The following is a 15504-nucleotide window of genomic DNA, read 5'->3' on the forward strand; positions in this document are numbered from 1 at the left end:
CTCAACGGACCCCCGCAAATGCACAGCGGGGGTCCCATAAGCCCACCCAAACCAAAATTTTTCACTATAGATGTTGTGATCAGCATTGTTCACGCCATCCATAAGGTTAATAGCAGACATCAGGATCGCTGATGTCTGCTATTATGAGCAAGTCCCCAGCTAAAATTCACCTGCTATGAAGTGAGCACAGTTCCTGCTGCGCTCACTTCATAGCAGCGCCTTTAATGTATGGCACTGAAGCTCTAAATGACAAACTGCAGCGTCATACATTTACAGCACCCCGTGCAGGTTAGTGTCACTGTGATCCTCAGTTTTACCTGGTGGGTGAGACAGGCGGGCACTCTCTAGCATATCTTCACATGTGCAAAGCAGCTGCGATGCACAAAATACAACAGAGGAGGAAGGGGCAGGACTTCCTAGATGGGACGCGTACGTGACCTGCCCCTCCTCCTCTATACTGTGAAATATCAGACTCATAGGGGCCAGTTATTGTTAAAGGCCATAAAATGACCCTAAGGACGGGAGCATTTTTTGCAAATCTGACCTCTATCACTTTATGCTTTGGGATGACCTCTGGGATGCTTTTACTTATAAATTTGATTATGAGATTGTTTTTTCATGACATATTCTACTTTATGTTAGTGGTACATTTTTGTCGATACTTGCATAATTTCTTGGTCAAAAATTCCATTTAAAAATGGTCATAAAAAATTTGAAAATTTTGCATTTTTATAACTTTGAAGCTCTCTGCTTGTAAGGAAAATAGATATACCAAATAAATTATATATTGATTCACAAATACAATATGTCTACTTTATATTTTCATCATAAAGTTGACATGTTTTTACTTTTTGAAGACATCAGAGGGCTTCAATGTTCAGCAGCAATTTTCCAAGTAAATTTCAAAATCTGAATATTTCAGGGACCAGTTCAGTTCTGAAGTGAATTTGAGAGTCTTTATGTTAGAAATACCCCATAATGGACCCCATTAAGAAAATTGCACCCCCCCCCCCCCAACGTATTCAAAATGACATTCAGAAAGTTTGTTAACCCTTTAGATGTTTCACAGGAATAGCGGCAAAGTGGAGGTGAAAATTCAAAATGTTCATTTTTTTACACTAACATGTTCTTGTAGACCCATATTTTTATTTTTACAATGGGTAAAAGGAGAAAAAGCCCGCCAAAATGTGTAACCCAATTTCTCGCGAGTAAGGAAATACCTCATATGTGGATGTAAAGGGCTTTGTGGATGCACTAGAGGGCTCAGAAGAGAAGGAGCATTAATGGGATTTTGAAGGGGTACTCCGGTGAAAAACTTTTTTTTTTTAAATCAACTGGTGCCAGAAAGTTAAAAAATTTGTAAATTACTTCTATTAAAAAAATCTTAATCCTTCCAGTACTTACGAGCTGCTGAATACTAAAGAGGAAATTATTTTCTTTTTGGAATACAGTGCTCTCTGCTAACATCATGACCACATTGCTGTCTGCTGACATCTCTGTCCATTTTAGGAACTGTCCAGAGCAGCATATGTCTTCTATGGGGATTTTCTCCTACTCTGGACAGTTCTTAAAATGGCAGAGGTGTCAGCAGAGAGCACTGTGGTCATGATGTCAGCAGAGAGCTCTGTGTTCCAAAAAGAAAATAATTTCCTCTGTAGTATTCGGCAGCTAATAAGTACTGGAAGGTTTAAGATTTTTTAATAGATGTAATTTACAAATCTGTTTAACTTTCTGGCACCAGTTGATAAAAAAAAAAAAAAAGTTTTCCCCGGAGTACCCCTTTAACCCCTTAACCCCTTAAGGACCAAGGACGTACCGGTACGTCCTTGGTCCTGCTCTTCTGATATAACGCGGGGTTACACAGTAACCCCGCGTCATATCATGGCGGGCCCGGCGTCATAGTGAAGCCGGGACCCGCCTCTAATAGCGCGCAGCGCCGATCGCGGCGCCGCGCGCTATTAACCCTTTAGCCGCGCGCTCAAAGCTGAGCCGCGCGGCTAAAAGTGAAAGTGAAAGTTCCCGGCTAGCTCAGTCGGGCTGTTCGGGATAGCCGCGGCTAATCGCGGCATCCCGAACAGCTGACAGGACAGCGGGAGGGCCCCTACCTGCCTCCTCGCTGTCCGATCGCCGAATGACTGCTCAGTGCCTGAGATCCAGGCATGAGCAGTCATCCGGCAGAATCGTTGATCACTGGTTTCTTATGAGAAACCAGTGATCAACATAGAAGATCAGTGTGTGCAGTGTTATAGGTCCCTATGGGACCTATAACACTGCAAAAAAAAAGTGAAAAAAAAAAGTGAATAAACATCATTTAACTCCTCCCCTATTAAAAGTTTGAATCACCCCCCTTTTCCAATAAAAAAAAAAACACAGTGTAAATAAAAATAAAAATAAACATATGTGGTATCACCGCGTGCGGAAATGTCCGAATTATAAAAATATATCATTAATTAAACCGCTCGGTCAATGGCGTGCGCGCAAAAAAATTCCAAAGTCCAAAATAGTGCATTTTTGGTCACTTTTTATATCATTTAAAAATGAATAAAAAGTGATCAATAAGTCCTATCAATGCAAAAATGGTACCGTTAAAAACTTCAGATCAAGGCGCAAAAAATGAGCACTCATACCGCCCCATACACGGAAAAATAAAAAAGTTATAGGGGTCAGAAGATGACAATTTTAAACGTATTAATTTTCCTGCATGTAGTTATGATTTTTTCCAGAAGTCCGACAAAATCAAACCTATATAAGTAGGGTATCATTTTAATCGTATGGACCTACAGAATACATATCAGGTGTCATTTTTACCGAAAAATGTACTACGTAGAAACGGAAGCCCCCAAAAGTTACAAAACAGCGTTTTTTTTTCAATTTTGTCGCACAATGATTTTTTTTCCCGCTTCACCATAGATTTTTGGGCAAAATGACTAACGTCATTACAAAGTAGAATTGGTGGCGCAAAAAATAAGCCATCATATGGATTTTTAGGTGTAAATTTGAAAGAGTTATGATTTTTTAAAGGCAAGGAGCAAAAAACGAAAATGCAAAAACGGAAAAACCTCCGGTCCTTAAGGGGTTAAGGACCCAGCCATTTTACACCTCAGGACCCGGCCTTTTTTTGCACATCTGACCACTGTCATTTTAAACATTAATAACTCTGGAATGCTTTTAGTTATCATTCTGATTCCGAGATTGTTTTTTCGTGACATATTCTACTTTAACTTAGTGGTAAAATTTTGTGGTAACTTGCATCCTTTCTTGGTGAAAAATCCCCAAATTTTATGAAAAATTTGAAAATTTTGCATTTTTCTAACTTTGAAGCTCTCTGCTTGTAAGGAAAATGGATATTCCGAATAATTTTTTTTTTTATTCACATATACAATATGTCTACTTTATATTTGCATCATAAAATTGACGTGTTTTTACTTTTGGAAGACACCAGAGGGCTTCAAAGTTCAGCAGCAATTTTCCAATTTTTCACAAAATTTCCAAACTCACAATTTTTCATGGACCAGTTCAGGTTTGAAGTGGATTTGAAGGGTCTTCATTTTAGAAATACCCCACAAATGACCCCATTATAAAAACTGCACCCCCCAAAGTATTGAAAATGACATTCAGTCCACGTTTTAACCCTTTAGGTGTTTCACAGGAATAACAGCAAAGTGAAGGAGAAAATTCACAATCTCCATTTTTTACACTCGCATGTTCTTGTAGACCCAATTTTTGAATTTTTACAAGGGGAAAAAGGAGAAAATGTATACTTATATTTGTAGCCCAATTTCTCTCGAGTAAGCACATACCTCATATGTCTATGTAAAGTGTTCGGCGGGCGCAGTAGAGGGCTCAGAAAGAAGGAGCGACAAGGGGATTTTGGAGAGTACGTTTTTTTGAAATGGTTTTTGGGGGGCATGTTGCATTTAGGAAGCCCCTATGGTGCCAGAACAGCAAAAATCCCCCACATGGCATACCATTTTGGAAACTAGACCCCTTGAGGTACGTAACAAGGAATAAAGTGAGCCTTAATACCCCACAGGTGTTTCACGACTTTTGCATATGTAAAAAAATAAAAATAAAATTTCACTAAAATGTGTGTTTCCCCCCAAATTTCACATTTTTGCAAGGGTTAATAGCAGAAAATACCCCCCAAACATTGTAACCCCATCTCTTCTGAGTATGAAGGTACCCCATATGTTGACCTGAGGTGTACTATGGGTGAACTACAATGCTCAGAAGAGAAGGAGTCATATTTGGCTTTTTGAGAGCAAATTTTGCTCGGGGGCATGTCGCATTTAGGAAGCCCCTATGGTGCCAGGACAGAAAAAAAAAAAACACATGGCATACCATTTTGGAAACTAGACCCCTCGGGGAACGTAACAAGAAATAAAGTGAGCCTTAATACCCCACAGGGGTTTCACGACTTTTGCATACGTAAAAAAAAAATAAAAAAAATCACTAAAAGGTGTGTTTCCCCCCCAAATTTCACATTTTTGCAAGGGTTAATAGCAGAAAATACCCCCCAAAATTTGTAACCACATCTCTTCTGAGTATGGAGGTACCCCAAAAGTTGACCTGAAGTGCACTACGGGCGAACTACAATGCTCAGAAGAGAAGGAGTCATATTTCGCTTTTTGAGAGCAAATTTTTCTCGGGGGGCATGTCGCATTTAGGAAGCCCCTATGGTGCCAGGACAGCAAAATAACCTCCACATGGCTACCATTTTGGAAACTAGACCCCTTGAGGAACGTAAGAAGGCGTAAAGTGAGCATTTACCCCCCACTGGTGTCTGTCATATCTTTGGAACAGTGGGCTGTACAACATTTTTTATTTGCACAGCCCACTCTTCCAAAGATCTGTCAGACACCAGTGGGGTGTAAATTCTCACTGCACCCCTCATTACATTCCGTTAGGGGTGTAGTTTCCGAAATGGGGTCACATGTGTTTTTTTTTTTATTTTGCGTTTGTCAAAACCGCTGTAACAATCAGCCACCCCTGTGCAAATCACCTCAAATGTACATGGCGCACTCTCCCTTCTGGGCCTTGTTGTGCGCCCCCAGAACACTTTACGCCCACTTATGGGGTATCTCCGTACTAGGGAGAAATTGTGTTACAAATTTTGTGGGGCTTTTTTCCCCTTTACCTCTTGTCAAAATGAAAAGTATAGGGCAACACCAGCATGTTAGTGTAAAAAGTTTATTTTTTTTACACTAACATGCTGGTGTAGACCCCAACTTCACCTTTTCATAAGGGGTGAAAGGAGAAAAAGCCCCCCAAGATTTGTTAGTCAATTTCTCCCGAGTACGGCGATACCCCATATGTGGCCCTAAACTGTTGCCCTGAAATACGACAGGGCTCCATAGTGAGAGCGCCATGCGCATTTGAGGCCTGAATTAGGGATTTGCATAGGGGTGGACATAGGGGTATTCTACACCAGTGATTCCCAAACAGGGTGCCTCCAGCTGTTGCAAAACTCCCAGCATGCCTGGACAGTCAACGGCTGTCCGGCAATACTGGGAGTTGTTGTTTTGCAACAGCTGGAGGCTCCATTTTGGAAAGAGTGGCGTACCAGGCGTTTTTCATTTTTATTGGGGAGGGAGGGGGGCTGTGTAGGGGTATGTGTATATGTAGTGTTTTTTACTTTTTATTTTATTTTGTGTTAGTGTAGTGTAGTGTTTTTAGGGTACAGTCACATGGGCAGGGGGGATTACAGCGAGTTTGAGCTGCTGCGCAAAATTTGCTGCATTGCAAACTTGCAGCCCGATACTCACTGTAAGCCCCTGCCCATGTGAATGTACCCTGTACATTCACAGGGGGGGGACCTCCAGCTGTAGCAAAACTACTACTCCCAGCATGCCTGAGAATGTTTGGGAGTTGTGGTTTTGCAACAGCTGGAGGCACACGGGTTGGGAAACACTGAGTTAGGAAACAATGTTTCCCAACCAGTGTGCCTCCAGCTGTTGCAAAACCACAACTCCCAAACATTCTCAGGCATGCTGGGAGTAGTAGTTCGGCAACATCTTTAGAGCCAGATGTTGCCGAACTACAACTCCCAGCATGCTTGGAGTTGTAGTTTTGCAACATCTGGAGGACTAGTTTGCAGACCACTAATACAGTGGTTCCCAATCTGTGCCCTTCCAGATGTTGCAAAACTACAACTCCCAGTATGCCAAAACTGTCCAGGCATGCTGGGAGTTGTAGTTCTGCAACATCTGAAGGGCCAGATGTTACAGAACTACAACTCCCAGCATGCCTGGACAGTAAGGGCATGTTGAGGATGTGTAGTTTTGCAACATCTGGAAGGGCACAGTGGTCTCCAAACTGTGGACCTCCAGATGTTGCAAAACTGCAACTCCCAGCATGCCCAGACGCCAAGGGCTGTCTGGGCATGCTGGGAGTTGTAGTTTACAGGGTCCTATTACAGCAATGCATGTCGCTTTACGGCGACGTGCATTGCTGTAAAGGGCCCGACCGCGGCTGAAGATTTACTCACCTGTCGCCGCCGCCGCCATCTTCACCGCCGGGATCCGGGTCTTCAGGGACGAGGTAAGTACCGGGGCTGGTCCCCAGCACTCCCCCGTCCCCCGCCGCGTCCTCCGGTCTTCCTCCCGTCCTCTCCGGACTTTCAGGGGCCGGGCAGGACGGGAGGAAGTAACCGCCCCCCCTCCTGCGATTGGTCGGTTCACTAACCGACGGATCGCAGGGGATCGGAGGAGGTGCCAGGCTTGCCACCTCGCTCCGATACTTCAGCATGGTCCTGGCTGTCTGTGACAGCCGGGATCATGCGAAATTACCGGGCGGTCGGGTCCCAGAGACCCGATCAGCCCGGTATCGCCGCAGATCGCAAGGGCGATTTCCCTTGCGATTTGCGGCGATCGCCGACATGGGGGGCCTACATGGCCCCCCTCGGCGTTTGCCCTGGATGCCTGCTGAAGGATTTCAGCAGGCATCCAGTTCCGATCTCTGCCCGGCGCGCGGCAGAGACCGGAAAACGCCAGGACGTACGGGGACGTCCTGGGTCCTTAAGGCCCAGGGTGCGGGGACGTCCCCGTACGTCCTGGGTCCTTAAGAGGTTAAAGAGCGAATTTTGCTGAAATTGTTTTTTTACGGGGCATGTGTCATTTGGGAAGCCCCTATGGTGTCAGAACAGCGAAAAACATCCCACTTGGCACACTATCCCCAAAGGATAGGAGATAAGTTTTAAATTGTGGGGAGTCCAAGCGCTGGGGCCCCCCAGGATCTCCTAGACAGGGCTGCGGCAGTCTGCAGGAAGTACAGTGTCGTCCCCAGCAGAAAGTGGCGGCATACACCCCCTCCATGTATCTCTATGGGGTACATGGAGAGGGCGTGTTGGCCGCCGCGTCATGCGGGGACGGAATGCCCCCTTTCCAGCATACTGCTGCGGCCCCTCCCAGGAGATCCCGGGGGGGCCCAGCGCTCGGACCCCCCACAAACTTTAACTTATCCCCTATCCTACAGATAGGGCATACGGTATATTGTGCTACAGATCTCCTTTAACACCCCACAAGTGTTTGACGACTTTGTGTCGAAGTTGGACGTGAAAATAAATTTTTTTATATTTTTTACTAAAATGCTGGTGTTACCCCAAATTTTTCATTTTCACAAGGGGTAATAGGTGATAATGTCCCCCAAAATTAGAAACCCCATTTCTCTCGAGTAAGGAAATACCTCATATTAGGATGTAAAGTGCTCTGCGGATGCATTAGAGGGCTCAGAAGGGAAGGAGCGATAACGGGATTTTGAAAAGCAGATTTTGCTGAAATGGTTTTTGGGCACATTTAGGAAGTCCAAATGGTGCCAGAACAGAGAAAAACACCCCACATGGTATACTATTTGAGAAACTACACCCCTCAAGGAATGTAAAAAGGGGTACAGTGAGCCTTAACACCCCACAGGTGTTTGACAGATTTTTGGAACAGAAGCCCACTGTTACAAAGATTTGTCAGTCACCTGAAGGGTGTTAAAGGGGTACTCCGGCACTTAGACATCTTATTCCATATCCAAAGGATAGGGGATAAGATGCCTGATCGCGGGGGTCCCGACACTGGGGACCCCCATGATCTTGCAAGTCGCACCCCGTTAAAATCAGTCCCCGGAGCGTGTTCGCTTTGGGTCTGATTACTGTCGATCACGGGACCGGAGCGTTGTGACATCAAGACTCCGCCCCGTGTGGTGTCACACCTCACCCCCCTCAATGCAAGCCTATGGGAGGGGGCATGACAGCTGTCACGCCCCCTCCCATAGGCTTGCATTGAGGGGGGCGGAGCGTGACGTCACACGGGGCGGCGGGACCCCCGCAATCAGGCATCTTATCCCCTAGGGGATAAGATGTCTAAGCACCGGAGTACCCCTTTAAGGCTCACTATACCCCTTGTTACATTCCGTGAGGGATGTAGTTTCTGAAATGGGTTCACATGTGGGTATTTTTTTTTTTTTTTGCATTTATGTCAGAACCGCTGTAACCAGCAGCCACCCCTGTGCAAATCACCAGTTTAGGCCTCAAATGTACATAGTGCGCTCTCACTCCTGAGCCTTGTTGTGCACCCGCAGAGCATTTTGCGTCCACATATGGGGTATTTCCGTACTTGGGAGAAATTGTGTTACAAATTTTGGGGGCCTTTTTTTTCTTTTACCTCTTCTGAAAATGAAACGTATGGGGCAACACTACCATGTTAGTGTAAAATGTTTTTATTTTTTTACACTAACATGCTGGTGTAGACCTCAACTTTACCTTTTCGTAAGGGGTAAAAGGAGAAAAAAAACCGGAAAAATTGTAGTTTTGCAACTTCTGGAAGGACACAGTTTGGAGACCACTGTCTGGGCATGTCTGGGCATGCTGGGAGTTGTGGTTTTGAAACTGCTAGAAGCTGCAGTGAAGATCACTTTACAGCGATCTTCGCTGCGGCATCTGACACCGCCACCACTGCACCACTTGCCTGCCACCTGTCCCTGATCCCTGGTCCCGTGTGATCCCAGGTAGCTGCCGCTGGTCCCCGCCGCATCCACGGCCCCCGCACCTCGCTGCCATCTCCCCCGCTCTGCCCAGACATCCAGGGGCAGGCAGAGCGGGGGAAATTAACTTTCCACCCCCCCCCCCCCACCCCACCCCTGCCCTGCGATTCGCCGGTCAGTCCTAATCGGCCAATCGCAGGGGATAGGAGGAGGTGGCACCCCTGCCACCTCACTCCTATCCTTCAGGATGATTGGGGCTGTCTCTGACAGCTCCGATCATCACTATTTTCTGGGCTATCGGGTCATCAGAGCCCCAATCAGCCCGGAATCGCCACAAATTGCCGATCTGAATTGATCGGCGATTTGCGGCAATCGCCGACATGGGGGGGGGTCTCAGGACTCAGGTACTCCCTTGGTCCTTAAGAGGTTAATGTCTAATTCAGGTGTGACCATACTGGGGAAAATGTTCTTATCCTAAGTGTAATATATATATATATATATATATATATATATATATACGCTATCAGCGCTTTTACATTTTTTCCTGTTAAACTCATAGGAGGCAGTTATTATTAAAGGCCATAAATATCTACACACCTGCTTTTAGTGCCTAATTCAGGTGTAACCGTACTGGGGCGTATTTTCCTATAATAAATTAAAATACACGCACTAAGCTGTTGTACAAGTATGCCAGGCAGAGAAGTGCCAGGTCGTGCACAGAGGAGTGGCAGAGGCCTAAATTCGTCAGACGCAGGCAGAGGTCGCAGCAGAGTAGAGGCGCGTGGCAGCTGGAGTCACAGCGAGAGGTCTGAGCTCCAGGTGTCAGCTAGCAGTCGTGTCTCAATCAGCAACCCAGCCGCCGTGATTGATTGGTTCACTCGGTCATCCACTTCATCCCAAATGACAACCGACACCCCCAGTCAACAGTCAGTGGGTTCCTCAGACTCAACCCTCAGTTGGCATGGCCCTCATGCTGCTGCTGGCACCTCCAGGCTCTGTCATTGTGCCGCCATGTGATCTCCTTGTTATATTTCTTTGGTTGTCATACAATATTTTTTCAAACTGAACACTTCCAGCACCTGAGACACTTAATCATAATCATTGGGGGGGGGGGGGGTCGCTGAGAGGCAGGGGCTGAAACAGGTGGTAACCGCTGTTTTTAATAGTGGTTCAACTCGAATAAATCGTGATCGAACCAAATTTTTTCGGAAAATTCAGCAAATAGGACAAATCAAATTTTTCATAAATTCACTCATCATTCACTCATCTCTAGTCTTCATATGAATCCAAGGTAACAGGTTGGAGAAATAAAATTAAACCATGACTGATTAAATGACACATTCGCAGTTACATATGCTGTTTCGTATGCTGTTTCATACGCAGTTTCGCAGTACCAACCATGTTTACTTAAACGTGTATGTCTTAATATTTTAGAAATGCATATGATACTGGCACGATCTACCCAGTAGTCCTCCCGGGTCAGGCCTGCACCATTGAGTGGGAGGACAAACTGACACACCGCTCTGTCATTGTGCCGTTGGGCCTACATAGGCTGCCACTACCTCCAGACTGTGTCATTATGCTGACATATGGTCTCCTCATACTGCTGCCACATCCAGGCTCTATCATAGTGCTTCTCTATGGTCTCGTCATGCTGATGCCACCTCCAGGCTCTGTCATTGTGCCGCCATGTGATCTCCTTGTTATATTGTTAAATACTTTGGACACTCAATCATGAGCATCAAGGGGGCTGGGAGGCAGGGGCTGGAACAGGTGGTAGCTCACCTCACGGCGGACCGCCAGCTTGATGCTCACCAGACTTGCCCTCCAATGAGTTCTCAAAAAATAATTTAAAAAATTGGGTCCTCAAAAAGAATTAAAAAAATTAAATTAAATTAAAATGTAATAAAAATTAAATTAAAAAAAGTCTTTAATCTCTTTAATTGTGATGCCATATGGTCTCCCAACCCTGTTGCCACATCCAGACGCTCTGCGGCAATGATTCTAATAGTGACGCCTGTAAACTACATATAACACAGTATTATTTCACTAACACAGCACACTCCCTATGCGTGTTACGGCAAGTGTTCTACTCCCCTATTGAGGCTCTCTGTAGCCTGGAAATAGCCGTAAAAATTATTTCGGAAAACTCTGGCAATCGGCTGAATAGAATTTTTCAAAAATTCGCTAATTTCTAGTCAATACCTATTCAGCCATATCAAAGCTATAACTTTAAAGGGAGTCAAAAGGATAGACCCAAGGGAACATCTCAAGAGACTAGAAGATCCTTGGGAACCTCTGACATCTGGACTGTAAGGGAAGGGTAATACTCAGGCCCGTCACTACAGGACAGGCAAACCAAGCAATTGCTTGGGGCCCCGTGCTGGCTGGGGGGCCCCGAGCACAGCCAGTGCTTGCCCGTCCTGTAGCGACGGGGCAATTCCCCCCATCACCAGGATCGTATTAACAATTGTGCTCTTGGAGCTTGTGCTCCGGGCCCCAGTCACCCAGTCAAACAAGAGGGCCCCCGAATGTCTGACATTTTTTTTAAGCAGCTTTGGATTTCTTCTCACCTCACCACAATCACGCTCCCCCACCCCCGGTGCACTTGGTATCTTCCCTCAGCCCGGACTCTTCTCTCAGCCTTCAGCTTCTGAGCAGGAGGAGGGGGAGGGGGGAGGAGAGAGCTGTACAACATGGGGCCTGACTAAAGTAGGTGTCCCTGCATGTCTATATGTGTATAAGCATGTGTGTGTGTGTGTGTGTGTGTGTGTGTGTGTGTGTATATATATATATATATATATATATATATATATATATGTGTGTGTGTACATATGTGTATGTCTATGTACAGTGCCTGTGTGTGTGTGTTAGTACTGTGGATGACTATATGTAAAGTGCATGTGTGTATCTATACCAGTGTTTCCCAACCAGCGTGCCTCGAGTTGTTGCAAAGCTACAACTCCCAGCATGCCTGGACAGCCTAAGGCTGTCTGGGCATGCTGGGAGTTGTAGTTTTGCAACCTCTGTAGGCATCCTGGTTGGGAAACACTGATCTATTCTATCTGTGTGTGTATGATGCATGTATGATGCATGTATAGTATGTAATGTGTCCAGTATGTGTGTGTATGATGAATGTACAGTATTTAATGTGTATAGTGTGTGTATGAATCATGCATGTACAGTATGTGTTGTGTATATGAAGCATGCATGTACAGTGTGTAGTGTGTACAGTATGTATGTTGTGTGTATGATGCATGTACAGTATGTAATGTGTACAGTATGGTGTGTGTGTATGAAGCATGCATGTACAGTATGTAATGTGTACAGTATCTGTATGTATGAAGCATGCATGTACAGTATGTAATGTGTACAGTATGTGTGTGTATGATGTATGTACAGTATGTTGTGTGTATGATGCATTTACAGTATGTAATGTGTACAGTATGTTGTGTGTGTATGAAGCATGCATGTACAGTATGTAATGTGTACGGTATCTGTGTGTATGATGCATGTACAGTATGTAATGTGTACAGTATGTTGTGTGTATGATGCATGTACAGTATGTAATGTGTACAGTATGTGTGTGTGTATGATGCATGTACAGTATGTAATGTGTACAGTATGTTGTGTGTATGATGCATGTACAGTATGTAATGTGTACAGTATGTTGTGTGTGTATGAAGCATGCATGTACAGTATGTAATGTATAAAGATCTGTGTGTATGAAGCATGTACAGTATGTAATGTGTACAGTATCTGTGTGTATGAAGCATGCATGTACAGTATGTAATGTGTACAGTATGTTGTGTGTGTATGATGCATGTACAGTATGTAATGTGCACAGTATGTTGTGTGTGTATGATGCATGTACAGTATGTCATGTGTACAGTCTGTTGTGTGTATGAAGCATGCATGTACAGTATGTAATGTGTACAGTATGTTGTGTGTGTATGATGCATGTACAGTATTTAATGTGTACAGTATCTGTGTGTATGAAGCATGCATGTACAGTATGTAATGTGTACAGTATGTTGTGTGTATGATGCATGTACAGTATGTAATGTGTACAGTATGTGTGTGTATGAAGCATGCATGTACAGTATGAAATGTGTACAGTGTATTGTGTGTGTATATAATGCATGTAGTGGCGGATCCAGGGGGGGGGGGGAACGGGGCAATTGCCCCGTCCCGTGCGTGCGCCCATTGGAAAGCAACGGGAAGGAGCGGAGCAGCGAACAGGACATGCACTGACCAGCATGGTAAGTGACCAGCGGCACATCAGCTTCAGTACTCTGACCACCGCTCCTCTAGTCACGGGACCTACTGCTATGGTGGCCGGACCAGAGGAGCAGTGGTTGGAGCACTGAAGTAGGGCAGTAAACAGGCATCCAGCCTCCAGCCATACACTGTATGGCTGGAGGCTGTATGTCTGTGGGGGAACATACTACAACTAATGTGGGGGGACTATACTGCACCTAATGTGGGGGAACTATAGCCTAATGTAGGGAGAACTATACTGCACCTAATGTGGGGGGACTATACTGCACCTAATGTAGGGGAACCATAGCCTAATGTGGGGAGAACTATACTGCACCTAATGTGGGGAACTATACTGCACTTAATGTGGGGTAAACTATAGTGCCAACCTAATGTGGAGAACTATACTGCACCTAATGTGGAGAACTATACTGCACCTAATGTGGGGAACTATACTGCACCTAATGTGGGGAGAACTATACTGCACGTAATGTGGAGAACTATACTGCACCTAATGTGGAGAACTATACTGCACCTAATGTGGGGGAACTATACTGCACCTAATGTGGGGGAACACTGCTAGCCTAAGGTGGGGAGAACTCTGCTGCACCTAATGTGGGGGGTACTCTGCTGCACCTAATGTGGGGGGAACTCTGCTGCACCTAATGTGGGGGGAACTGTGCCGCACCTAACGTGGGGGGCACTGTGCCGCACCTAACGTGGGGGGAACTGTGCCGCACCTAACGTGGGGGGAACTGTACCGCACCTAACCTGGGGGGAACTGTGCTGCACCTAATGTGGGGGCCTCATATCGACGTTCTCTCACGTCGTGCTCCCAGCATTCAAGGGCCGGCGATACTACGTCCTGTCGCCGGCCCCAAGAGCGTGACGTGCGTGAACATCAAGGGGGGGGCCTCCATGTCCATTTTGCTTGGGGCCCCCAAATTCCTTCAAATGGCCCTGGTAATACTGGGCACATCCGCAGCGTATTTCACACTGTGGATGTGCCAACTGCAATTGCAGAGTGATCTCCCAATGTTCTCTGTGTGTTCACTCGTAGCTGTGGATTACTACAACGGGAAATCCGCCACTGCAAAGGGACACACAAAACTATCCGGCTATCCGGGAAAACCACGCCCTGGAGTCACGAACATTTAGGGATAAATAACATCTGCCCCATACACCTTCACACCCTGTGGCACACCACAATGGCATCTTGGGAGAAAATAAATGAGGGGGCAGTTTTTTGTGTTTTATTTTATTTTTATTTTTTTTGGAAAAAAAAAACTTAAACAAAAGTTGTGTCTGTTTCTAGGCTTAGACTGGGATTAAAGGAAACGGTCACCCATTCAGTCACACTAAACCCGATACACAGGGTTATAGTGCAGGTGAACATGAGACCGATGCAAGCTCTTTGACCGATATGTGTACCTGTAGTCCGGCGCGGTGTCCCTCTAAAGGTCCGCTTCTTCCTGCGCTGAATTGCACGCTGGAGGTGGGCCCGCCGGCTGGACTTGAATATTCATGGGCGCTGGCCACGTGAGCGCTCAGTAGGCACAAGCGCTCACGTGACCAACACCCACACTATAACCCGGTGTTTCGGGTTTAGTGTGGGTGAACAGGTGACCGTTTTCCTTCAAACACAACTTATGTGTAGCCTTTTTCAAAGCCCACATTGCTTTATCTTTTTTTCCCCTCTTCCGACAGATGTCTGTCCAGCTGTTGCAAAACTACAACTCCCAGTATACCCTGTCAGCCTTCGGCTGTCAGGGCATGCATGCTGGGAGTTGTAGTTTTGCAACTGCTGGACAGCCACAGGGGATCACTGATGCAGTATGTCAATCTCGGCCTATGCTGCCTGATCTTTAACTGGCAGCAGGAGCCACAACCACTTTAAATCAATAAGCAGCGCTGGCTGCCGGGACGTCCAACTAATAATATCCTTCCTCTCCACGCCGCAACGTCAGGGGCATCACTTGTCAGACGTCCCAGCAGCCAGCGCTGCTCATTGGGAGAGAAACCTGTCCAGAGGAGAAGTTGCTGAGTTGCCCATAACAACCAATCAGATCGCTTCTTTAATTTTTTTAGAGGCCCTTTCAAAAATGAAAGAAGTGATCTGATTGGTTGCCGCGGACAACTCAGCAACTTTTTCCTCTGGACAGGTCTTGATAAATCTCCCCCATTGAGCCTGCCAGAGCCGCAGTGATCTGTGTAAGAAACCTATGGGCCCAGGCTGTTAGGGTCACAAATGATATTACAAATACTGAGTGTCTGGTT

General features: G+C 45.8%; 1 long non-coding RNA gene across 2 annotated transcripts in view; it reads right to left on the minus strand.

The window, feature by feature from the left end:
• Positions 1–15504, minus strand: part of LOC130290998 (uncharacterized) — a 63051-nt gene that overhangs the window by 46665 nt on the left and 882 nt on the right. The gene's annotated exons all lie outside the window — the stretch shown is intronic.

Source organism: Hyla sarda, chromosome 9 (genome assembly GCF_029499605.1).
Source record: "Hyla sarda isolate aHylSar1 chromosome 9, aHylSar1.hap1, whole genome shotgun sequence".
Taxonomy (NCBI): Eukaryota; Metazoa; Chordata; class Amphibia; order Anura; family Hylidae; genus Hyla; species Hyla sarda.